This window comes from Rhinatrema bivittatum, chromosome 1, assembly GCF_901001135.1.
Source record: "Rhinatrema bivittatum chromosome 1, aRhiBiv1.1, whole genome shotgun sequence".
NCBI classification, from domain to species: domain Eukaryota; kingdom Metazoa; phylum Chordata; class Amphibia; order Gymnophiona; family Rhinatrematidae; genus Rhinatrema; species Rhinatrema bivittatum.
The window spans coordinates 243,318,368-243,345,388 of NC_042615.1; the positions used below are offsets into that span (position 1 = coordinate 243,318,368).

The following is a 27,021-nucleotide window of genomic DNA, read 5'->3' on the forward strand; positions in this document are numbered from 1 at the left end:
ACAAAGAGGAGAGTATGTGAATGCTGATACTGCAATGCTTTTCACAAGGTACATGCTACACTTGCACCCCACAGTCACTGCTGCTGTGAAGATATTCCAAGGGTACAGTATCCTCCTGACATCACACCAGATTTGGGTTTCATAGCCGGCTTCCTTTCTTCCTCCGGTGACAAAATGCCAGCACTCTACAATGACACGCTAGCCTAAGTGGGTCCCTCTTCAATGACTGAGTCTCCTTGGTTTAGCCAGCAACAGGATGATGCAACCGTCTGAGTGGAATCCTCTTTAATAATGTGGTCTCCTTTCTTCAGCCGTTCCAATTGCCTGCTGATAGAGAGCCAGCATGAATATACAGCTACTGTACTGTTGCTACAGGTGCCAGTGGTGGTAAAGTGAAATTTTGTATATGGTAAAATATGGCTAGCCACAAAAATGGGCTCAATGGGCTGTATTAAGCCCATGGGCTATAGTTTGCGAGTGCCTGCATTATATAATAAAACAAACATTTTATTGTAAAGGACACTAAGTCATAGTATTTAATTATTAAAATGATTTCAACCTAAACCCCCCCCCCCCCCAACCCCAGTTCAATACACTATCTATGGGGCCGATGCCATACAGTGGCTCAGCTGAGCGCACTGTTACCCCGCAGTCGGATGAGGGTAGAAAAGGCAATAAGGGGATAATGCAATAAGGGGATTAGTGCATATTCAACACGCATCCAGGGGCGGATTTTAAAACGAGCGCGAATAGCCTACTTTTGTTTGCGCTCCAGGCGCAAACAAAAGTACGCTGGATTTTAGTAGATACGCGCGGAGCCGCGTGTATCCGCTAAAATCCTGGATCGGCGCGCGCAAGGCTATCGATTTCGTATAGCCGGCGCGCGCCGAGCCGCGCAGCCTACCCCCGTTCCCTCCAAGGCCGCTCCGAAATCGGAGCGGCCTCGGAGGGAACTTTCCTTTGCCCTCCCCTCACCTTCCCCTCCCTTCCCCTACCTAACCCACCCGCCCGGCCCTGTCTAAACGCCCCCCTTACCTTTGTCGGGGGATTTACGCCTCCCAGAGGGAGGCGTAAATCCCCGCGCGCGAGCGGGCCTCCTGTGCGCCGGGCCGCGACCTGGGGGCGGGTACGGAGGGCGCGGCCACGCCCCCGGACCGCCCCGGGCCATAGCCACGCCCCCGTACCCGCCCCCAAAACGCTGCCGACACGCCCCCGAAACGCCGTGACGACCGGGCCCGCCCCCCGACACGCCCCCGACACGCCCCCCTCGGAGAACCCCGGGACTTACGCGAGTCCCGGGGCTCTGCGCGCGCCGGGAGGCCTATGTAAAATAGGCTTCCCGGCGCGCAGGGCCCTGCTCGCGTAAATCCGCCCGGTTTTGGGCGGATTTACGCGAGCAGGGCTCTGAAAATCCGCCCCCCAGTGCATAGTGAATCTAATAGCACTCATCACATGCAAATGCATGTGAATGAGGCTATTAGGCATTCAATCCCGATGCAAAAAAAAAAATGGGCGTCTCGGACACACATTTAACTGTCACCTATTAACAAGTAGAGAAAAGCAGAGAAAACTGCTTTTCTGTACTGCCTCCTACTTAATATTGTTGTGATATTAAGTAGGATGAAAAATCAAAGAAACAAAAAAAGTTTAAAAAAAAGACAGTCAGGTTCAGGAACTCGACTGACAAGCGTTCGATTCCTGAACCCTTGGTGTCGGTTTTCCTTACTGGTGGACAGCTATCACGAAAACCGACGCCAAGTTTATCGGCATCTGTTTTCCTTACCGGCGGATGGCCGAGTCACGAAAACTGATGCCGATAAACTCGGTGTCGATTTTCGTGACTGCCATCCGCCGGTAAGGAAAACAGACGCCGGGTCTATCGACGTTGGTTTTCGTGACGGCCGTCCGCCGGTCAGGAAAAACGATGCTGATAAACTTGGCGTAGATTTTCGTGACTCGGCCGTCTGCCGGTAAGGAAAACCAATGTCGAGTCACGAAAACCGATTGGGTTCTCGTTAGCAAAAAGGCACTAGGGTCCCGCAAGTGACCCTAGCGCCTCCTTGCTAACACGACCCCCTAATTTAAATATCGCATGGTGCAAATTTATTGCATTGACCCCTTATGAATCTCAATTTAATTTGTAATTACAAGGTCAGATTGTAAAACTGAAAACAAATCACAAATAATCATGATCAAACTTCTCAGTTGTGGATCAGAGAAAATGGATTTTGAATTAACGCTATCCCTAATCATAGATACAAAGCTTGTATTTTTCATCATATGTCCTATGTTAGCACAAAGGGGCAGATTTTAAAAAGGTCATGCACGTAATATACATGCGTAACACTTTAAAACCCCTTCTGCACGTGCCCAGCCTATTTTGCATAGGCTCAGTAATGTGCGCAAGCCCCGGGATGCGCATATGTCCCGGGGCTTGCAAAAAGGGGCAGGCATGGGCGGTCCGGGGCGGTCTGGGGGGTGGGGTGGGGATGTTGCCGGAGCCTCCAGGCACAGCGGCCATTTGCAGCTGTGCCCGGGATCGCGGGCCGGCCATCGGCCGGCGCGTGTAAGCTACGCCTGTCATTAGGCAGGCGCAACTTACCCAACAAAGGTAAGGGGGGGTTCTAGGTAGGGCTGGGGGGCGGGTTAGGGAGGGGAATGTGGGGGGAGGCGGAGGGAACGGAGGAAGGCTGCGCGGCTCGGAGCGTGCAAGTTGCACAATTGTGCGCCCCCTTGCACGCGCAATTTTATAACATGCACGCGGCAGCGTGCATGTTATAAAATTGAGCGTAGATTTGTTCGCGTTGGGTGGTGCGAACAAATCTACGCCCGCGCGCACCTTTTAAAATTTGGCCAAAGTGACACAGAAGTTGCAACATTATTTAATGCATGGAAGTTTGAAATGCATCTGGGTCAATATTCAAAGGTATGGCCAGGTAACATTTGGAGTTAATCAGAGAAACCTTGCTGTTTTAATTCCTTCTCCCCACCCCGTCCTCTATCTAGCTAAATGTTGTCAGAACAAATCGTAGCCTGTAAAAAAATGTATCCAGACAAAAAGTGGACCCGGGGATGTTCCTGCAGTGCAGTTAAAGCCTGCTTGTGTGGATATTCAATGCTGGCCAGTTAAAATTAGCTGATTAACTGGCCAACAATATGGCAGCCCTAAACATGTCCAGACAAATTTGTCCGGATAATTTTAGATGAAATATTAAGCCTGAACTTAATTGGGCTGAATATCCCAACAAAGCTAATTGGACAAAGTTATCCGATTAACTTTGTCCACACATTGTTGGCTGAATATTGGCCTCCTTGTTTTCTATTCAATTTTTAATTTCTATTTACCCATTAGGGAGGAGGAATAGCCTAGTGGTTAGAGCAGTGGGCTATGAGCCACAAGACCAGCGTTCAAGCCCTGCTGTCGCTCCTTGTGACCTTGGGCAAGTCACTTTACCCTCCATTGCCTCAGGTACAAAACTTAGATTATAAGTCCTCTAGGGATATGGAAAATACCTACAGTACCTCAATGCAAACCAATGTAATGATCTCAGATCAAATGTTGGTATATAAAAATAATAATATTCAAAGCTGTATTTTCTAAAACTGGACTAAGAAGTAGGGATGTGAATCGTGTCCTCGATCGTCTTAACGATCGATTTCGGCTGGGAGGGGGAGGGAATCGTATTGTTGCCGTTTGGGGGGGTAAAATATCGTGAAAAATCTAAAAATCGCAAAACCGGCACATTAAAACCCCCTAAAACCCACCCCCGACCCTTTAAATTAAATCCCCCACCCTCCCGAACCCCCCCCAAATGAGTTAAATAACCTGCAGGTCCAGCGGCGGTCCGGAACGGCAGCGGTCCGGAACGGGCTCCTGCTCCTGAATCTTGTTGTCTTCAGCCGGCGCCATTTTCCAAAATGGCGCCGAAAAATGGCGGCGGCCATAGACGAACACGATTGGACGGCAGGAGGTCCTTCCGGACCCCCGCTGGACTTTTGGCAAGTCTCGTGGGGGTCAGGAGGCCCCCCACAAGATGGCCAAAAGTTCCTGGAGGTCCAGCGGGGGTCAGGGAGCGATTTCCCGCCGCGAATCGTTTTCGTACGGAAAATGGCGCCGGCAGGAGATCGACTGCAGGAGGTCGTTCAGCGAGGGTTCCGGCGCCTCGCTGAACAACCTCCTGCAGTCGATCTCCTGCCGGCGCCATTTTCCGTACAAAAACGATTCGCGGCGGGAAATCGCTCCCTGACCCCCGCTGGACCTCCAGGAACTTTTGGCCAGCTTGTGGGGGGCCTCCTGACCCCCACGAGACTTGCCAAAAGTCCAGCGGGGGTCCGGAAGGACCTCCTGCCATCCAATCGTGTTCGTCTATGGCCGCCGCCATTTTTCGGCGCCATTTTGGAAAATGGCGCCGGCTGAAGACAACAAGATTCAGGAGCAGGAGCCCGTTCCGGACCGCTGCCGTTCCGGACCGCCGCTGGACCCGCAGGTTATTTAACTCATTTGGGGGGGGTTCGGGAGGGTGGGGGATTTAATTTAAAGGGTCGGGGTGGGTTTTAGGGGGTTTTAGTGTGCCGGCTCACGATTCTAACGATTTATAACGATAAATCGTTAGAATCTCTATTGTATTGTGTTCCATAACGGTTTAAGACGATATTAAAATTATCGGACGATAATTTTAATCGTCCTAAAACGATTCACATCCCTACTAAGAAGTGATTTCAGCTCACTCACCCTTGTTACTGTCTTTCTATAATCCTGTTCTGATTTCTCATCAGCATTCTGTCTGAATAGCAAGGTCACAAACCCACGACCTCCATAGGTGAAGGTGAAGAAGACTAATGAAAAGCTGTAACAAGAGAAAGCAAAAGCACGGATCATTCAGATTTATAAACCCCATGCTCAGTTTGGCTTCTTCTTATATATATTTACTTATCTGATTTCTTTGTTCTTTTCACCCTTTCCTTCCAATGGTCTTTATTGGCATAGGTAGGCACTTACATAACAAGGATTGATTATATTCTTTTTCCAATTAATGAATCATTCTTCAGCTCAATTAGACAATAGCTCCTGGAAAAGAACTGCAAGTACATTCCCAATAAGCTTCAATTTATCAGATTTTAAGAAAAACAAAAAGCTTAGAGAAAATTCTGCTCCTTTGGTATATTTAAATGGACTTTTCAAAAGTGAGCTGATCACAAAGTATGGAAACATTAATCCATAATTAATGAAATAAGGAACTTCCAATAATAATAATAATAATAACTGGCATGTTGTCAGTATACATGAGGTAGTGGTTATTTATATTTATTGATATGCATTTTATCACATATATTTCTTAGAAAGTTTATTTTTTATACATAAATTGAAAGTGAATTTATAATTGCAAGTCAGGAACTCAAAAAGTTAAGATTTTGATCTTAGATAAATTTGTCATGATTAATGATTAAAGTGTATGTAATTGTAGTTACTGCAAAGGTTATGAAAAAGTCCTACTATTGATGATTGCTGCAATAAACCACTAGTTCCAGCCAAGAAAACTAAAGTGACAGGCAAAGCAAATTAAGAAGAGTGACATCCAAGGTCAATTATGTTGTTTATTGTAAGATGGTAAATGTCTTCAGATAAGGACCAACTAACCCATCTGGTTTGTCTAGTTGTCTTGATGTCTGCTTTTCTTCCACTTTGCATAAAGGAGCTTATAAATTCCCATACTTAAGCCACCATCAACTCATTCCCCTCCCCCCCTCCAATGTCTTTTATCCAGTCATTCACCATTGTCCCAACCACCGCCCTCTAATCTATATCTGTCCCAATCATGTTTGCATTTCAATACAGTGCAGGCCTCTACTACCTCTGCTGGTAGGCGATTTCATTTCTTGTCATCTTCCTCAATTGTTGTTATAAATTCTCATGCTTAATCCAAGACCAATGTCTTACCAATAAGCCTTTTAAAAGGCTAACAATCCAGCAGAAGAATTGATGCTGCTGTCCTGAACATCTAGCCATACCATGATCATTGACATTAGGGTTAAAAGCATGGCTGCTCTGTGCAGGTTAGCCCAGCGGACTCTTGGAAGCCCGATGCAGTCATGAGGTCACAGTCCGCCCTTTCACTTGCATTTCCTTTTTGTTTGGACCTCCAAAGATCCATATGACTCAGAAAACATTAAAACCCACCCCCTCTCATTTTTATACCTTTTTGCTGCCCCGCCACTACCAGTCAGGCCGATGCAATATCGGCGTGTGTTAAATGGGCACTCATGATTGAGCGCCCTTTCTCTTAACGCACACCGATTCACCTCTCCTGGGCAACCAATTTAATATTTAAATCAGCTGCCGTGGTAAAAAGGTTTTAGGGAAAATTTCGCGTACCTAGCGCCTTCTCGGCATCGGGGGGTCCAGGAGAGGTGGCTGCTGATGGGTTAGGAAAATGGATACTCAAATTTACGAGCGTCCGCTTTCCTAACCTGTGCATAGATTTGAGGGGTTTTGGACACGCATCCAAAACACATGTCCCGGTGTCTGTAAAGCCGTGTACTCAGCCAAGTGCACTATATTACATTGGCCTAATTGTTTTCTGCATTTGTACCAAGCATGTTTAAATTATGTAATGATTTTGTTTTCTACTACTACCTCTTCCTTTAGGCTATTCCAGACATCTACTTTACTCTCAGTAAAGGAGTTTTTTCTCATATTTCCTCTGAACTTTCCTCTCTGCACCTTTATAATCATATCATGACCCCCCTTGTTCATAAACTTCTTTTAAACTTCCTGTAATTTATTGAAGCCTGTCAACTATCTGAATATATTCATTGTAACTCCTTGTTTTCTATTCTAAGCTGTATTTTCTAAAACTGGTCAAATTAATGATGCTAGCTCATTCAGCCTTGTTACTGTCCATCGATAGTCCTGTACTCATTTCTCATCAGCATTCAGTCAGAACGGCAAGGTCAAACAGAAACCCACAGCATCCACAGATAAAAAAGAAGAGGACAAATGAAAAGCTATAAAAATAGAAAGCAGGAATTAAGGATCTTTCAAATGTTTAAGCATAGTGCACAGTTTGGCTTCTAATCTAAATTTACTTTTCTGCTTTCAAAAGCAGTATTCACAGTTTGGTCTCACTAGGGCAATATTACCTCTTTTTTTCTTACTGGCTATACCTCTATTTTTGTAACCAAACATACTGTTATTTCCCTCAATTACTTTATTACATTGGCCTCATTGTGTTAATCTGAGATAATTACTCTAGCTCTCTTTCTTGAATGAGAGTTTCATGTTCCTGGCCTTCTAATTGATGTGACTAATGGACCTTTTCATCCCAAATGCATGATTTCACACTTTTTGCACTAAAGCACATTTTTTTAAACCTTGGACTATTTTATCACTGCTTGTCGCATTTTTGTATCATCTGCAAACCTGAGCTCTGGTTACCCCGTTAGTCACTGCCTTTACCAGAGTGGATTCCATTTACTGTCATTTTCTCCATCCTACAGCTCAGAGTTCCTCATCCAATTTATAACTTTCTGACCTAATCTCATTCATCAGTTCGCATACTAGTTTTCTACGAAGAGGTTTACTGAACTCTAAATAGGTAATATTATTTACTGTACCTCCCTAAGCCGTCACCTTTGGTATCTCATTAAAAAACTGAGGTTTATTTCACTGGATATTCCATTTGAGAACCTATATTGTCTAGTCCCCTGTAACCTACTGCACTATCTTTTTTTAGTAGCATTTCCATAGTTTTATTCACTTGGTAATTTAAAGCTTCAATTAAGAACTGATTCTTTGTGTTTCCTTTCCTTTCCAGGACCCAAGAAAAATGTTAGATAAGAACATAAGAAAATGCCATACAGGGTCAGACCAAGGTTCCATCTAGCCCAGCATCCTGTTTCCAACAGTGGCCAATCCAGGCCATACGGACCTGGCAAGTACCCAAAAACTAAGTCTATTCCATGTATTCAGGTATTACTTTCCTAGGTATGTATGTTTCTAGTTTTGCTGGTGCACATTGCTTGAAATCCTCGCCAAAAGCTACTAGGGGGCACTGTTTTGGTATGCTGATTGAGAGTGGAGAATAGGAATAACACCAAACTGGTGAGAAGCTTTTATGGCTTTGGGACCAATGCTAGGGAGTGCTATTTGCGTGGGTCAACTGTAGCGCACTCTAATCTTGACCATGATGAAATCTAAACTCCAAAGACATTTGCTATTATCCAGATTTCAAAGACTTAAAGGACTAACTCCCTTTCACAGAAATTATTTACTCTTTTGGATAGTAGAAAGACTAGGGGGCACTCCATGAAGTTAGCATGGGGCACATTTAAAACTAATCGGAGAAAGTTCTTTTTTACTCAACGCACAATTAAACTCTGGAATTTGTTGCCAGAGGATGTGGTTAGTGCAGTTAGTATAGCTGTGTTTAAAAAAGGATTGGATAAGTTCTTGGAGAAGTCCATTACCTGCTATTAAGTTCACTTAGGGGTAGATTTTTTAAAAAAGCGCGATCGCGTACTTTTGTTCGCGCAGCAGGCGCAAACAAAAGTACGCAGGATTTTATAAGATGCGCGCATAGCCGCGTGTATCTTATAAAATCCTGGATCGGCGCGCGCAAGGCTGTCGAATTTTGGCAGCCTGCGCGCACCGAGCCGCGCAGCCTGCCTCCGTTCTCTTCGAGGCCGCTCCGAAATCGGAGCGGCCTCGGAGGGAACTTTCTTTCACCCTCCCCTCACCTTCCCCTCCCTTCCCCTACCTAACCCACCCCCCTGGCCCTATCTAAACCCCCCTCCTTACCTTTGTCCCTAGATTTACGCCTGCGAGAAGCAGATGTAAATCTATGCGTGCCAGCGGACTGCTGGCGCGCCATCATCCGACCCGGGGGCTGGTCCGGAGGCCTGGACCACGCCCCTGGGCCGGTGCCACGCCCCGGTCCCGCCCCCGAAACGCCACGTCCCGCCCCCGAAACGCCGCAACATCTGGCCCTGCCCCCGACACGCCCCCTTCAAAAAACCCCGGGACCTACGCGCGTCCCGGGGCTCTGTGCGTGCCGGCGGCCTATGCAAAATAGGCACGCCGGAGCGCGAGGGCCCTGCTCGCGTAAATCTGGGCGGATTTACGCGAGCAGGGCTTTTAAAATCCGCCCGTTAGAGAATAGCCACTGCCGTTAGCAATGGTAACATGGAATAGACTTAGTTTTTGGGTACTTGCCAGGTTCTTATGGCCTGGATTGGCCACTGTTGGAAACAGGATGCTGGGCTTGATGGACCCTTGGTCTGACCCAGTATGGCATTTTCTTATATTCTTATGTTCTCATTATGTGTTAGTGTAAGCTAGGGTATCTGCATACCTTCGTGATATAATTGCTAATTACAACAAATAAAAGGATAAATAGAACCCCTATCTGTAAATGCTGAGATAGAGCTGCTGAGACGTATATGTCCTTAAATTCAGTTGTGCTATAATAAGACAGTGATGTAGGTGACATATGCATTCAAACTTTCATCCAAACCATTATTCACAACCACTCTTATTGTTTAAACAATCACCCCAAATAATAAGGAGGTGTTAAAATATTGATCCCTCGGAAGATTCTAATATTTTAAGAAATAGAGCTTATCAGGTTTTATTTCTGACCTGAATCTCATTACCTATGTATCAGCAATTTCTTTTACAGAAGCTGCATAGGAATTTTAACAGCTGGATTATATATTTTTTCAATTTTTCCCTTCCCTTATTTACTAGGGATGTGCAGAGGGATGCCATACGTTGCATTCGGGATACGTATTCGTCGGGTGGCAGATACGTTGTATACGTCCGTATGGCGTCCCGATACGGTTATATGTCTAATTCTATTCGTTACCCGGCTAAAATTAAATTTACTACAACCCCGACCCTCCTGACCACCCCAAGACTTACCAAAACTCCCTGGTGGTCCAGCGGAGGGTCCGGGAGCACTCTCAAACCCTCTGTACCAGTTCAAAATGGCGCCGATAGCCCTACCATGTCACAGGGGCTACTGGTGCCATTGGTCAGCCCCTGTCACATGGCCATTGACGCCATCTTATGCTCCTGCCATGTGACAGGGGCTGACCAATGGTGTCGGTAGCCCCTGTGACATAGTAAGGGCAAGGCTATCGGTGCCATTTTGGTTCCTGGCACCCGACGGCACGAGTGCAGGAGATCGCTCCCGGACCCCTGCTGGACCCCCAGGGACTTTTGGCCAGCTTTGGGGGGCCTCCTTACCCCCACAAGACTTGCCAAAAGTCCAGCGGGGGTCCGGGAGCGACCTCCTGCACTCGGGCCATATTGCCAGTATTCAAAATGGCGCTGGCGCTAGCCTTTGCCCTCACTATGTCACAGGGGCTGACGATCGGTGACATAGTGAGGGCAAAGGCTAGCGGCTGCCAGTATTCAAAATGGCGCTGGCGCTAGCCTTTGCCCTCACTATGTCACAGGGGCTGACCCTCATCTCCTGTGACATAGTGAGGGCAAAGGTAGCGCCGGCACCATTTTGAATACTGGCAATACGGCCCGAATGCAGGAGGTCGCTCCCGGACCCCCGCTGGACTTTTGGAAAGTCTTGTGGGGGTCAGGAGGTCCCCCCAAGCTGGCCAAAAGTCCCTGGGGGTCCAGCAGAGGTCTGGGAGCGATCTCCTTCACTTGTGCCGTCGGGTGCCAGGAACCAAAATGGCGCCGATAGCCTTGCCCTTACTATGTCACAGTGGCTACCGACGCCATTGGTCAGCCCCTGTCACATGGCAGGAGCACAAGATGGCGCCGATGGCCATGTGACAGGGGTTGACCAATGGCACCGGTAGCCCCTGTGACATAGCAGGTCAAAGGCTATTGGCCCTTAGTAACCTTTTGGTTCTATTTCCCTTCCACCCCCACCATTATGATCTTAATTTCTGCTTAAAACTCTCTGGCACATATAACTGTGATAAGAAAGAATTTTACAGGCCATCAGAATCTTTCTTAATAGAATTAATTTTAAAAACACCTTGGTGCTTTGCCTTAAAGTAAGTACTATTTGTTACGGCTGTGGCTGCTGTGCTACCACCTCACCACCAGGGGTCCCTCTAGTGCTGGCTTTCCTGACAGGCCCAGTCCATCTCCTATGTCCACTCTATGCTCTGGGTGGTCCCTTATAACCCTGCCTGACAGTTCCCTCAGTGCTTCGGCATCGAGCTCACCTGGGCTCCCTGCTCTAGCCTGCCTTGCGCGGCCTTCGGGCCTATCCTTGCCTTGCCTTGCGTGGCCTTCGGGCCTATCCTTGCCTTGCCTTGCGTGGCCTTCGGGCCTATCCTTGCCTTGCCTTGCCTTGCGCGGCCTTCGGGCCTATCCTTGCCTTGCCTTGCCTTGCGTGGCCTTCGGGCCTATCCTTGCCTTGCCTTGCCTTGCGCGGCCTTCGGGCCTATCCTTGCCTTGCCTTGCCTTGCGTGGCCTTCGGGCCTATCCTTGCCTTGCCTTGCCTTGCGTGGCCTTCGGGCCTTTCCTTTCCTTGCCTTGCCTTGTGCGGCCTTTTGGCCTTCTTCCTTGATTTCCATACCTGGCCTACGGGCCTTCCGTGTGTGTGTGTGTGGCCTACGGGCCTTCTGACCTGCCTTGCCCCGCTATTGGTGTGTGGCCTACGGGCCTTCCGTGTGTGTGTGTGTGGCCTACGGGCCTTCTGACCTGCCTTGCCCCGCTATTGGTGTGTGGCCTACGGGCCTTCCGTGTGTGTGTGTGTGTGGCCTACGGGCCTTCTGACCTGCCCTGCCCTGCTTACTGTGCCCTGACCCAGCCTGGACCCAGACACTGCTGACTGCCGCCTGCCCTGACCCAGCCTGTACTTGACACTGCCACTTGCCGCCTGCCCTGACCCAGCCTGTACTTAGACACTGCCACTTGCCGCCTGCCCTGACCCAGCCTGAACCCAGACTCTGATTCTTGCTGCCTGCCCTGACCCAGCCTGGTACCTGACTCTGTTCGAGCTTCCTGTCTCTCTCCACCTGGAGCCACCCTGCTGGGTGGTGTGCACGACTCCTGTCCGGAGCCCAAGCGTAACAGTATGCCGAAGCCATCACATTTTCCAGGGGAAGAGATAAGTCTGTGTCCTGCCGGTGAGTCAACTTTTCACTAATTCAAGATGCCTCCTTCTTTAAAGTTTTATACCTGCAGTTCCTGTCAAACTTTGAATTATCCTAGCTATCAGAACTGTCTAGCCTGTGAACTTGTTGGTCAGGAACACTGGTCATGCAATAACTGCAACAAGAAAAATGTCTCTGTCTATCAGGAGTGTTTGAACTGTCTGGCTCCTAAACCAGGGTGGTGGAAATGCTCCTGTCTCCCGTGTTTGTTACCACCAGGCAAACCCTGCCCCTGTTGTTCTGCTCAAGGACCAGCTGTGCCATTAGAAAAAGCTATCAGCTCTCCTAACCAGTTTTCTGTTTCTGGCTCAACTAAAACAGACATTTTTGCTGGCAGTTTGTGGGTAGAAAAACCCAGGACTTACCTGGCCAAGAAGGCTTCTGTGAGACCAGTGCTAGAGCCTCGGGAACAGGTTTCTCTACAACGGAGAGAGCTGATTAACTCTAGCAGGGCTCAGCTTCCCACAGCTGCCAAGTGGACACTAACGAGCACCTTCCCTAGACGTCCTAGAACTGCCTGTGCCTTCTCTAAACTGCTCCTCCAGAAACAAAATCAGGAGCATCAGACTTTGGCTCGAGGTATCAAGCCCACGGCAGTACAATCTGTGTCTTCCATGCACACTACCTTTAACCATGCTACTCTGCCATCTGAACCTGCTGCACTACCCCGAGAAGAGCCTGAGCCTGCCGAACCGGCCCTGCTGCCGTCTTCAGAGGGGTCCGAACCAGTCCTACTGACAGACTTCCTGAGTCAGCCATCGGAGTCTGCTGAACTGGTCCTGCTGCCACCCCGGGAGGGGTCCATACCGGTCCTGCTGCCACCCCTGGAGGGGTCCATACCGGTCCTGCTGACGCCCCGAGAGGGGTCCGAGCCTGCTTCATCGCCCCGAGAGGGGTCCGAGCCTGCTACAACGCCCCGAGAGGGGTCCGAGCCTGCTACAATGCCCCGAGAGGGGTCCGAGCCTGCTTCATCGCCCCGAGAGGGGTCCGAGCCTGCTACAACGCCCCGAGAGGGGTCCGAGCCTGCTACAATGCCCCGAGAGGGGTCCGAGCCTGCTTCACCGCCCCGAGAGGGGTCCGAGCCTGCTTCATCGCCCCGAGAGAGGTCCGAGCCTGCTTCATCGCCCCGAGAGGGGTCCGAGCCTGCTTCATCGCCCCGAGAGGGGTCCGAGCCTGCTACAACGCCCCGAGAGGGGTCCGAGCCTGCTACAATGCCCCGAGAGGGGTCCGAGCCTGCTTCATCGCCCCGAGAGGGGTTCGAGCCTGCTTCATCGCTCCGAGAGGGGTCCGAGCCTGCTACAATGCCCCGAGAGGGGTCCGAGCCTGCTTCATCGCCCCGAGAGGGGTCCGAGCCTGCTACAACGCCCCGAGAGGGGTCCGAGCCTGCTACAATGCCCCGAGAGGGGTCCGAGCCTGCTTCATCGCCCCGAGAGGGGTCCGAGCCTGCTTCATCGCCCCGAGAGGGGTCCGAGCCTGCTACAACGCCCCGAGAGGGGTTCGAGCCTGCTTCATCGCCCCGAGAGGGGTCCGAGCCTGCTACAACGCCCCGAGAGGGGTCCGAGCCTGCTACAATGCCCCGAGAGGGGTCCGAGCCTGCTTCATCGCCCCGAGAGGGGTCCGAGCCTGCTACAACGCCCCGAGAGGGGTCCGAGCCTGCTACAACGCCCCGAGAGGGGTCCGAGCCTGCTACAATGCCCCGAGAGGGGTCCGAGCCTGCTTCATCGCCCCGAGAGGGGTCCGAGCCTGCTACAATTGCCCGAGTAGGATCCGAGCCTGCTGTACTGGCCCAGCTGCCGCCCCTGGAGGGGTCTGTACCGGTCTTAATGCCGACCTTGGAAGGGTCCGGACCGGTTCTACTATCGCCTCAAGAAGGGTTACGGACTATTTCTCTGCCCCAGGTGGGGTTTGTGTTCCCCTTGTCACCCCAGGAGGGGTTATGGAAATCTGCACCGCCTCTGCTACCCCAGGAGGGGTCTAACCCTGCCGCCTTGTCCCAGGAGGGGTTATGGACTGTTTTTCTGCCCCAGGTTGGGGTTGTGTCTGCCTTATCACCCCAGGTGGGGTTATGGACTGCCTTATTTCCTCGGGAAGGAGTTGACCCTGCCGCATCACCCCCGGAGTGGTCTCCCGTTATTCTTGATTACCTCCTGCACAGATGGGATCCAGGAGGAGGGGGAGGCCTTGAGGGGGGGGTACTGTTACGGCTGTGGCTGCTGTGCTACCACCTCACCACCAGGGGTCCCTCTAGTGCTGGCTTTCCTGACAGGCCCAGTCCATCTCCTATGTCCACTCTATGCTCTGGGTGGTCCCTTATAACCCTGCCTGACAGTTCCCTCAGTGCTTCGGCATCGAGCTCACCTGGGCTCCCTGCTCTAGCCTGCCTTGCGCGGCCTTCGGGCCTATCCTTGCCTTGCCTTGCCTTGCGTGGCCTTCGGGCCTATCCTTGCCTTGCCTTGCCTTGCGTGGCCTTCGGGCCTATCCTTGCCTTGCCTTGCCTTGCGCGGCCTTCGGGCCTATCCTTGCCTTGCCTTGCCTTGCGTGGCCTTCGGGCCTATCCTTGCCTTGCCTTGCCTTGCGCGGCCTTCGGGCCTATCCTTGCCTTGCCTTGCCTTGCGTGGCCTTCGGGCCTATCCTTGCCTTGCCTTGCCTTGCGTGGCCTTCGGGCCTTTCCTTTCCTTGCCTTGCCTTGTGCGGCCTTTTGGCCTTCTTCCTTGATTTCCATACCTGGCCTACGGGCCTTCCGTGTGTGTGTGTGTGGCCTACGGGCCTTCTGACCTGCCTTGCCCCGCTATTGGTGTGTGGCCTACGGGCCTTCCGTGTGTGTGTGTGTGGCCTACGGGCCTTCTGAGCTGCCTTGCCCCGCTATTGGTGTGTGGCCTACGGGCCTTCCGTGTGTGTGTGTGTGTGGCCTACGGGCCTTCTGACCTGCCCTGCCCTGCTTACTGTGCCCTGACCCAGCCTGGACCCAGACACTGCTGACTGCCGCCTGCCCTGACCCAGCCTGTACTTGACACTGCCACTTGCCGCCTGCCCTGACCCAGCCTGTACTTAGACACTGCCACTTGCCGCCTGCCCTGACCCAGCCTGAACCCAGACTCTGATTCTTGCTGCCTGCCCTGACCCAGCCTGGTACCTGACTCTGTTCGAGCTTCCTGTCTCTCTCCACCTGGAGCCACCCTGCTGGGTGGTGTGCACGACTCCTGTCCGGAGCCCAAGCGTAACACTATTCCTCCAACTTGTTTACCTTCCACTTGGTGCAAATATCTAGTAACCACGGTGTTACCATAGTGATGGCTTCAGAATGCTCAGATTAAACTAGTTTTTTCAAGAAATGGAACTTGTTTTTACCTCATCTCCCATTAACTTCTATGAGACGGGAAAAAGCCATTGAAACCAATAGAAATACAATACATCCCACAAAATCCTAAACAAAATAACTTCAATTCTAAAAACATTTTAATAATATTCCCAACCCTCACATTCAATCACACTGTCAAATTCTGGCAAAAATATTTAATATAGCTTCTTTCAGAGCTATGTAAATAATTTAAAATATGTGAAACATTTTATCAAACTAATGGTCTTTCTATGATTTATGATACTCCTTCTGGTGACTAAACTCACTGAAAACTGATTTTTGAGAAGTTTGTAACCATATTTTAGCCCGTAGGTGTCACAATTTCCAATAGGATAAATAACTTTTAAATGAAGTGTAGCAGAGCTCAAATTTCAGCTCTGGTCAGGTAATTAGCCTTTTTCTGGTGACCACTATTCGCAAAATGTACATTTTAATACTTTGAGAAGCATTATTTCAACCTATTGGTTCTGGGTTCACCAAGGTTGTTCCCAGTGTTGCGGTCTGTACCGCTTCCCCTCTTTTTCCGGTGAATAGCGCCTACCTTCAGCTCAACAAACGCCGTGGGTTCCACCTTCCAGCCTCGGGGGCCGCGCATGGGCCCATGTGGCCTCCGCCATTTCCACGCTCTGATTCCTGCGGCATCGCGCGCCAGCGAGTGCGGACATCTTGTGCGCCCAGTCCCCAGAAGTCTGGCTCCGTCACCCGCCATCCCAATATAATCGGCGCTCAGTGTGTTCCTCTTCGCCTTGCAACGAGGTTCACTACAGTCTTGTAGCTCTGAGTTGCGTTCCTTGCCTGCCTGCTTCCTGCCTGACTCCGGTTTGCCTGACTACGCCTTGCCTGATTCCTGCCTTGACCTCGGATTGCCTGACCACGCTTTGCCTGCCGCCTGCCTTGACTTCAGATTGCCTGACCACGCTTTGCCTGCCGCCTGCCTTGACTTCGGATTGCCTGACCACGCTTTGCCTGCCGCCTGCCTTGACCTCGGACTGCCAGACCACGCTTGCCTGCCGCCTGCCCAGACCTCGGACTACCAGACCTCGCTTCCCTGGCTACCTGCCTTGACTCCGATTCTCCGGTGCGTGCCCAGCCTGCTTCTGGTCCTGCATCCAGGTTGGCCTACCCGAGTGCCTGCTTTGCCTTGCCTTGCCATTACTCCGGATCCTACGCCAGGTGTCCTGTACCTCTTCTGAGAGATAGAGTGTTCGCGGTTCTCCTAAGTCCCAAGGCGTCGGAACCCTACGGGCTCCTCCTGGGGGTTTCCAGGCATCCGGGTGAAGCTCTTGGTTTACACTCTACTCTCCTGAACTATCTAGTCTCGGACTGCTGGCTTTCCTCTCTAGCACCCAAGTCCCAAGACGCCAGAACCCTACGGGCTCCTCCTGGGGGGTTGCTAGGTGTCCGGGTGAAGAGCTTGTGCTAGTACTCCGAGGGGTACCTGCCTCATTGTTACTGGACTCTCGCTTCTCTGGGGCCCAAGTCCCAAGGTGCCAGAACCCTACGGGCTCCACCTGGGGGGTTCTGTGTACCCGGGTGAAGACCTTATTCAGATTCCTGCCGCTACGCCTCGCCCTCTGAGTCTTGGCTCCGCCTCCCAACCTGCTCCGCCTCTCGGGGTAGGTTGGCCCAAGGGTCCACTATTCAGCCGCAGAACCCGGCCGCAACACCCAGTGGTTAAAATTACAGTGGCAGCCTCTGCCCTGCCTCAGCAACAAAAACACCATGTTTTAAAAAATGAACTTGCCCCAAAATTTTAATTGTAATATGAAAATGGCTGTATGATGCCTCTCTCTGCCTCCTCCTCCTGACGGGTGCCCCCTTGCACTTGAGGCAGACACCACGTCCATTTTACAAATGAGGCTTGAAGCCACCAAAACTTCCACCACTTCAGCATGTGAATCTCAAAACTCTCAGTCCTTTGAGTGAAGACCAACTTAATGGTGGTTGAAGAGGCTTGGTAAGTATAGCCTTGGAAATTCTTAGGACTTAAAAAAAGTTTAGAGAGAGGTTTAACAGTGGGATATATTCTTTAGAGTTTGTGTGTTTCTGAGATAATAAGCAAGCCAGAGAGAGTTAATTCTAATGTCTGTCTTTCCCTCCACCCACCCACCCCTAACTCAACCCTCAATTTGTAGGCAAAAGACACTTTCTCAGAAAAAATCAGTCTCTTTTTAAAATCATACTATTGCACCAGCCCTTATTAAGAGTTTAATCATTCCCTTGTAGGTCACTAAGATTAATTAGTGAATACACCTATAAATTTAAAGTACTCTAATTCCAACTCCCTTGGCAACTTAAACTTAACTAGGAACTCAACAAAATTAAGATGAAGGCAGCAGTCCAGCAGCAAGAGGGGGGCTTTCCAATCTTTTGCATCGACTGTCACATGTATGATTTTTTTACTCACCGGTGAGAGATCATATGTGTGAACCCGGTGGAAAGAGCTCCTAGATCTCAGAGAACGAGTCCAATCTCTGGAGGCTAGAATGGCCTACCTGGAGGAGCTGAGGCAGACAGAGAGGAACATTGATAAAACGTTCAGGGACATAGTAGCCAAGTCCCAAATCCAGTCTGATATACCCGGTGCTGCCTTGGATCAGAAATGTCTCCCAGTTGAAGAGCATTACTCAGTTATAGCAGGAAGTGATCCTGTAACAAGGACCTTCTCTCCAGGTGATATGTTGTCCTCTCGCACTGTGGACAGATCTCTCAGGGCTACTGCCCTGGAGGGAAGGTTTAGATCGGCCATCATAGTTGGCAATTCGATTATTAGAAATGTAGATAGCATGGCGACTGGTGGATATGAGGACTGCCTGGTAACTTGATTGCCTGGAGCGGTTGGCAGACCTCACACGTCACCTAAATAGGATTATAGACAGTGCTAGGGAGAAGCTGGCTGTCATGGTACATGTGGGCACCAACTACATAGGAAAATGTGGGAGGGAGGTTCTGGAAGCCTAATTTAAGATTTTAGGTAGAAAGCTGAAATCCAGAACTTCCAGAATGGCATTCACTGATATGCTCCCTGTTATACGTGCAGATCCCCAGAGGCAGGCTGGATCATGGCACAGCTCAGGGAGGAGCCCCAAGACACACCACGAGAGGCAGGCTGGATCATGGCACGGCTCAGGGAGGAGCCCCAAGACACACCATGAGAGGTGAGCAGGTACGAGCACGGGCGGAGCAGAAGCAAGGCTGGACTGAAGACAAGGCAAGGAATGTCTAGAACAGGAACAAGGCTGGCTCAGCCCTCCACTAGACCTACATGCAGCCAATGAGACCCAGTAATGCAATGCTGGTCTCAAGAGTAGTCCTCCGGCCACTCGATAGCCCTTCCGGACCTGCTGCTTGGGAATGACGAGTGTGTGAAGCCAGACGGAGGCTGAGGGCAGGAACAAGAAAACTCAGATGAAGACTCAGGATTTTCAGAAGACTCAGATGAAGACTCAGATTACTCAAAGGATTCAGACAAGACTCAGGAGACTCAGAGGACTCAGACAAGGATTCAGGCGGCTCAGAAGACTCAGACAAGGATTCAAGTTACTAGGAGATCTCAGGCGAGGATTCAGGAGAAAGTATTGGGTGAGTACTGCATCGCAGCGAGCCCTACACAGCTGCCCATGGCTGGTTGTGGACCATGCCAAAAGTGAAGCAGACTCCAGACAAAGCAGTGGAACTTGAAGCCAGGACATGATGAAGATTCAGGAAAGGCCTGACCAGGGCACGCCCTACACAGCTGCCTGTGGCTGGTCACGGACCATGCTAAAGCGAGCAGGTTCTGGCAGACATGGATGGAAGCAGGCACAAGGAACTCCGAAGACTGGGACAGGATTCAAGGCTCAGGATTCAGAAGCAGGCATTAAAAACAGGAGTCTTCTGGAGGCTTGTGCTGCTGATGAGAAGGCCTTGTACCACGAGGTGCGCTACACAGCTCCCCATAGGCTGGTCATGGACCACAATGGTGGCACACCAGGAAAGGTGAACAGACAAGGGACCTGGGAACTGGATGAAGAGCTGAAGATGAGACGGATGGAGTCAGGAGAGGAACATCGGACCTCAGGAACTTGGAACATGGTACCTCTGGACATGGAACATCAGGACATCTGGACATCAGGAACATGAAATAAGCAGCGAGGGAGCTCCGACATGGGACAAGACCAGGAACATCAAGGTAAAGAAGTTCAGGAACACGAAGAATATGGAATAAAGATCCAACAAGCTGCAGGAAGATCATGGAGCACCTGGACCAGAAGAATACCACAGACCACTGTGCTGTCCAGATCCAAAGGCCCTGAGGGAATGAAGCAGAGTCCTTTTATAGGGCTGATCCAGGAATACAGAGATGATGTGATGGAGGCAGCCGCAGCAGCAGCTTCCTGCCTCTAGAGGGATCCCAGCAGTGGCTTCCCCACCATAACAAGAAAGGACGGCAGTAGCAGGGTGTTGGGTAAGTGGAGGGCCTGCTCACGGGATGGCGTCTGTGGGAAGGTTCATAACAGGCTGAGCTCAAGAGTCTCAATGTGTGGATGAGACGATGATGCAGGGAAGAGGGATTCAGTTTTGTAAGGAACTGGACAACCTTTTGGAGAAGGGGAAGACTTTTCCAAAAGGACGGGCTCCACCTTAACCAAAATGGAACCTGGCTGCAGGTGCTAACTTTCAAAAAGGAGATAGAGCAGCTTTTAAATTAGAACAAGAAGGAAAGCCAACAGTCATTCAGCAGTGCATGGGTCGGAGGAATGTATCTTTGAAGGATACTAATGAAACAGGAGAGTTAGGGCATCCAAACAGAAAGGTTCCAATAAAAACAAAAGTAGCTTATGTTCCTATAAGTAAAGAATCACCTAAGCTAAAGAATTCCAAATTTAACTGAAAAGAAGGTTGTCAATACAAACAAAAAACACACTTTGAAATGTCTGTATGCCAATGCCAGAAGTCTAAGAAATAAAATGGAGAATTTGGAATGTATAGCAGTGAATGACGAGATAGACATAACTTACATCTTAGAGACCTGGTGGAAGGAGGATAACCAATGGGACAGTGCTATATCAAGGTATACATTATACTGCAGTGATAGGGAGGATCAAATTGGTGGGGGTGTAGCACTGTATGTCTGGGAGGGTATAGAATCCAACAGGATGAAGATCATACAAGAGACTAAATGCTCATTAAAACCTATGGGGTAGATTTTCAAAAAGCGCGCCTTCGTGTACTTTTGTTGGCGCATCAGGCGCAAACAAAAGTACGCTGGATTTAGTAGATACGCGCGTATCTGCTAAAATCCTGGATCGGCGCGCGCAAGGCTACCGATTTCGTGTAGCCGGCGCGCGCCGAGCCGCGCAGCCTACCTCCGTTCCCTCCGAGGCCGCTCCGAAATAGGAGCGGCCTCGGAGGGAATTCGCTATCTCCCTCCCCTCACCTTCCCCTCCCTTCCTCTACCTAACCCACCCCACCGGCCCTGTCTAAACCCCCCCCCTACCTTTGTTGGGGGATTTACGCCTCCCGGAGGGAGAAGTAAATCCCCGTGCGCCAGCAGGCCGCTGGCGCGCCTAGACGCAACCCGGGGCGGTTCCGGAGGGCGTGGCCACGCCCCCGGATCGCCCCTGGCGAAACCACGCCCCTGGGCCCGCCCCCAAAATGCCACATCCCGCCCCGAAAATGCTGTGCCGATCGGCCCCACCCCCGACACGCCCCCCTCGGAAAACCCCGGGACTTATGCGAGTCCTGGGGCTCTGCGCGTGCCGGCAGGCCTATGTAAAATAGGCGCACCAGCGCACAAGACCCTGCTCGCGTAAATCCGGGCGGATTTACGCGAGCAGGGCTCTTAAAATCCGCCCCTATATGGGTAGAAATCCAATGTGTGTAGGGTAAGAGTATAGTGACAGGAGTATACTATTGTCCACCTGGCCAAAATGATTACACAGATGATAGAAGAGATCAGTGAATCTAACCAATTTGGCAGTGCAGTAATAATGAGAGATTTCAATTACCCTAATATTGACTGGGTAAATGTAACATCAGGACATGCTAGAGACATAAAATTCCTGGAAGGAATAAAGACTGCTTCATGGAGCAATTGATTAATTGATTCAGGAATCAATGAGAGAGGGAGCTATTTTACATTTAATTCTTAGTGGAACACAGGATTTGAAGATAGAGGTAATAGTGGTGGGGCCACTTGGCAATAGTACTCATAACATGATCAAAATTTGAACAAATGATTGGAAGGGAGACAATATTTAAATCTACAGCTCTAACACTACATTTTCAAAAGGGAAACTTTAATAAAATGAGTAAAATAATTAAAAAAAACTGAATGGTGCAGCGGCAAATGTTAAAAATGTACAACAGGTGTAGACATTGTTTAAAAATACAATCTTAGAAGTGCACGCTGTTGCGCTCCTACTCGTGGGCCTAGCCGCTAGCAGGTGCTTACCTCCGCGGCCCAGAGGCCACTGCTGTCCCTGGACCTTCTGAGCAGCAGGAGCTGCCGCTGATGTTCCTCCGCGGTCTGGATGCTACCTTTCTTCTTCGGCACGGCTCGGCCGTGCTGGCGTCCCAGAGCTGTCATCATCCCCTTCTGCGGCCGGTAGCCACTCCGGTGCTCCTCTTTGTGGCCTGGAGACCGCCGCCAGTGTTTCCTGTGGCAGAGTACTGCACCCAGCTTTCTCTTCGTGGCATGGATGCCGCCATTGCTCTGCCTCCCACGTCGGGGCCTGTCCTGCGGCCCTACTCCTGCTCCTAGGCTGAGCTGGTAGGACGCCATAGTCCAGGGTCCTGCAGCTTCCTTCCTGCTTCCTCCTAGGGGCGAGGTTGCGTCTCTCATCAGGATTTAAAGGGCCCATGGCCAGATATGCCCCGGGCCCCACCTGGACTCCTCCCTGGGCATCTCCTGTTCTCCAGCCCTACAAAAGGGCTCAGTTCTGAGTCTAATGTTGCCTTTGCAAGGAGCTAGTCCTTCTTCAGGACTCCTCATCTCCTGCTCCAGCCAGGCTTCCTTTATCTTCATGGGATCCCTTGTCGCTGTTGTTCCTGCTCTCTGTACTTCATGCTCCTGATGTGTCCTGATGTTCCATTGTTCTTGTCATCCTCATGTGTCCTGATGTCTTCGTCCATGTTGCTGAGGTTCCTCATCCAGAGGTCTTCTGAGACTCCGCCATTCCATCCCTGCGTGGTCCGCGACCAGCCTGGCTGGGCTGTGTAGGGCGCGCAGTGGCCCAGTGGTCTGCGACCACCCCCGCTGGTGTGTGTAGGATGCTTGGTGGGAAGCTCCATCCAACGGGGTTGAAGATCCTCCTCGTCCGTCATGTCCTGATATCCTCGTATTGTTCTGGGGTCCGGATTGAACCCTAGTGGCCGTCTTCAGCCCAACCTCAGGATTTCCTCTGTTGTGTCTTCCATGCTGGGTCAGAGGTTTCGTCCTCCATCGACTGACCTGTCAGGTGCATCAATCACCCTGGGTCCTGAGGCTCTGTCCAGGACGTAGCTACTGGAGTTGTCCGGATTCCTTCTGTCCAGATGTCCGTCTTCTGTTCCCAGATTCCTTGTGGGGCCATTCTCCATCCTATGCTCATGGCTGCTCTTCAGTGAAGTGTCTACTAGCAGCGGGAGGCCTTCCATCCTCCTGGAGTCCCGGGCTATTTTCTAAGTCAACTTCTCCTCCAAGAACTTATCCAATCCTTTTTAAAATCCAGCTACACTAACTGTACTAACCACATCCCCTGGCAACACATTCCAGAGTTTAATTGTGTGTTGAGTGAAAAAGAAATTTCTCCAAATAGTTTTAAATGTGTGACATGCTAACTTCATGGAATGCCCCCTAGTCCTTCTATTATCCGAAAGAGTAAATAACCATTCACATTTACCTTTTCTAGACCTCTCATGATTTTAAACACCTCTATCATATCCCCCCTCAGTAGATAAGGTGTATTTGGATTTTCAGAAGGAGATTGACAAATTCCCTCATGAGAGACTTCTAAGGAAACTAAAATGTCATGGGATAGGAGGCAGTGTCCTTTTATGGATTACAAGCTGGTTAAAAGACAGGAAACAGAGAGAGTAGGATTAAATGGTCAATTTTCTCATTGGAAAAGGGTAAACAGTGGAGTGCCTCTATGATCTGTACTTGGACCGGTGCTTTTCAGTATTTTTTTATAAATGATCTGGAAAGGAATACAATGAGTGAGGTAATCAAATTTGCAGATGATACAAAATTATTCAGAGTAGTTAAATCACAAGTGGATTATAATAAATTGCTAGGAGGATCTTGAGAGACTGAAGATTCGGCATCCAAATGGCAGATGAAATTTAATGTGGACAAGTGCAAGATGATGCATATAGGGAAAAATATTTCATGCTGTAATTACATGGTTAGGTTCCATATTAGGAGCTACCACTCAGGAAAATGATCTAGGGATCATAGGAGATAATAATACATTGATATCGTCGGCTCAGTGTGCTGTGCCATTCAAAAAAGCAAATACAATGTTAGGAATCATTAGGAAGGGAATGGTAAATAAAACAGAAAATGTCATAATGCCTCTGTATCACTCCATGGTGAGACCACACCTTGAGTACTGTGAACAATTCTGGTCACTGCATCTCAAAAAAGATATAGTTGCTATGGAGAAGGTACAGAGAAGGGTAACCAAAATGATAAAGGGGATGATTGTTATAAATCTCCTCCTGTAGAGGGAGGAGTTAGCAATCTGTTATAAATTTGCTGCTCGGAGTTAGCAATCTGTTATCGAGCTCCTCCTGTAGAGGGAGAAGTTAGCAAACTGTTATGGATCTCCTCCTGGAGAGGGAGGAGTTAGCAATCTGTTATCAATCTTCTGCTGCTAGGAGTAGCAATCTGTAGAAACTGCTCCCCAGGGGGTGGAGTTAGAATCTGTAATAAATCATCCTGCCAAGGGGAGGAGTTGGCAATCTTATAAGTCTGCCAGGGAGTTAGCAATCTGTTATGGATCACCCTGCCAAGGGGAAGAGCTAACAATTGTAATACTCTGTAGGCGGAGTTACTGATCTGTCATGGGTTGGCTTCCCACAGAGTGGCAGTCTGTATAATACCGCTCTAGTAGTGTAAGGAAAGAGCACTTAATGTAAATTGGTGAATCCCTGGGCTGATGGCAGATGACAGCACCCCCAGGAGGATATCCTGAGAGGGACCACCGGCTAGGCTGGAGTATGGAGACACAGATAGTTCTTTATTAGACAGGAAGTAGAACCACCAGAGGTGGCAGTAGTGAGCTGATATGCCCGGCAGGGCTGAAGTCCCTCAGATACTGGAGTGATCTCTGGGTTGCTGAGCTGTAGAGAGAGACTATAGGTAGTGAGTAGCCAGGGTATGCTGGATACATAACCAGTAGTAGACGATACACTCACAATTGTAGATATCTGTAATGGCTTGTATGCAACAGAGAGTCTTCAGTATATTCAGGAACAGGAGCCATAGGCAAGTACTGGCTCCTATATGCAGTCTGGAATGTGAAATCACAATATCTGTGCATGAGATGGCTTCTGGAAGGAGAGTCTTTGGAGGGTTTTAAGAACATAGGCCCTCGTGGAGCGAGTACCGGTTCCTATCTGCAATCTATAATAGTATAGATATAGATATAGAAGATATAGTATAGATATAGAAGAGAGTTGAGAAGGGATTTAAGAACATGGGCCCTCGTGGAGCGAGTACCAGTTCCTATCTGTAATAGAACTCACAGTGTTCACGTCTGCGATCGCTTCCAGGTAGTAAGGAGTCTTCTGAGCATTCAGGGACATAGGCCATCGAGGAGCGAGTACCGAATCCCGTCTTAGCAATCAAATTAAGAAGAGAGAGTGGGGCCCCCGAGGAGTGGGTACCCCTAGGTCATTTTGTGGAGGCAGAGCAGAATTCCCCTTGCTAACTCAATTCATAGTTGCAAGCAAAGACCTTTTAAGGTGGAAGCGGATGACGTCACTATGGGGGGGATGCCCCCAAGGTTTGCGCCCCTGCCGGTACAAACTCTGGAGCGTGCATGCGTGCACCCTTACATCATCAGGAACATGGCGGATCCACAGTATCAGGCCAGCCTGGGGATTCCAGGGAGAAGCGGCGAGGAGAAGTTGCAGCAGCATCTGTCCGTCAGACCCAAAGGGAGTCACCACTAAGGCAGAGAGGGTGGAGCGAGGGCGAGAACAGGCATGAACACAACAATGGTACAGCCGGGAAGTACGTGCAAACATACCCGTGCACGCGTCAAGAATAAGAAGACAGAAAAGGGGTGGGGCCAAGGCTTATTCTCATAACCCCAAATTTTGCAAAGGCTGATCATGGCACGCGTTGCCATGTTACTTGAATAACTTTACTGTTGGTCATGATGAGGCACAAGTCTGGAGATTTTGAGTAAGAGGGGTCCTGAACACAGAGAGAATAGAGAGAGCAAGAGAGGGATTATGATAATCTATATATCTCCCCCTGTAAGGGGAACTTTCAACTCAGGGTGGGGTGGTGTTACATTGGTCTGCCTAGGGCACAAGGGTATATAGACCCTTATAACACTACTCCCCCAAAACCCATCCTGAGCTGAAAGTGCCCCCTTACAGTGGGAGATATATAGAGTGTCATATTCTCTCTAACTCTCTCCCCCACTCATGGTCACTTGTGTGAGCAAGTAACATATGCACATAAAGCCTGTACACATACACACAGCAGGGATATTTTAAATGATATGTGTGTACTTGCACACACAATATAAAATTAAGCTTATCTTTGCTTGTGTGCCCAATACGTGTGTTTATGGGCATATTTGTGCATCTTTTAAAATTTACCATAATTCTACAGGTTTTGGAAAAAGTTTGATTCTTGTGCAATATTAATACCTTTAAATATTTAAAAGTCAATATCTTATCTTTCCTGTCTCACCTCTCCTCCAGAGTATACATATTTATATCCTCATCTCATCTTGGTGCAGAGCTTATACCATTTATCTTATGCATATTTATTGTGGATATCCTGGAAATAGAATTGGCTGAGGAAGCCATAAGACAAGCCTTGGAAGCCTCATCCCAAGGTTTAGGCTGAGCTACTCCCGCTCTTGTTCCCATAGCATCTGAGCACCTACTGCTCTTGGAAAACTTGGAACTACAACCTCATAGGTGCTATGTAGCAAAACAACAGGAGCTAGGCTTGTTTCTATTCTAAATGCTAGGCCAGAGCTTCTTAACCTGTTCTAATGACCTATAAACTGGGTCCCTTAGAGAAACATTTCCCCAATCCCAGGCCTCACCTTATTGTATCTGAAATGAAGAGAAAACATTAATAGAATCATGTAAGGTTTATCATACAAGTTCAACACATTCATTACTTAATCTGTGATGCTGGTCAGATAACCCTAAACAGAAATCACTAATCCCCATCTAAGATTTATATTACATGAAGTTTAGTTGTTTCAGAAGTCTTTAGTCAATTGAAGAAGTCTTTAGAAAGGTGTGCCTCTGTGAAGCTGGTACCCTATTTTGTTCTTAGCACTTCCTGTTTCCTGTTGATATTTTTCTCA

General features: G+C 49.4%; 1 long non-coding RNA gene across 1 annotated transcript; it reads right to left on the minus strand.

Moving 5' to 3' along the window:
• LOC115080382 lies at positions 1-27,021 on the minus strand. The gene is made up of 4 exons (XR_003853557.1): positions 26,898-27,021; positions 5,000-5,079; positions 4,733-4,847; positions 1-327 (listed from the first exon to the last, which is right to left on the minus strand). It is a non-coding gene; the product is annotated as an uncharacterized LOC115080382 (long non-coding RNA).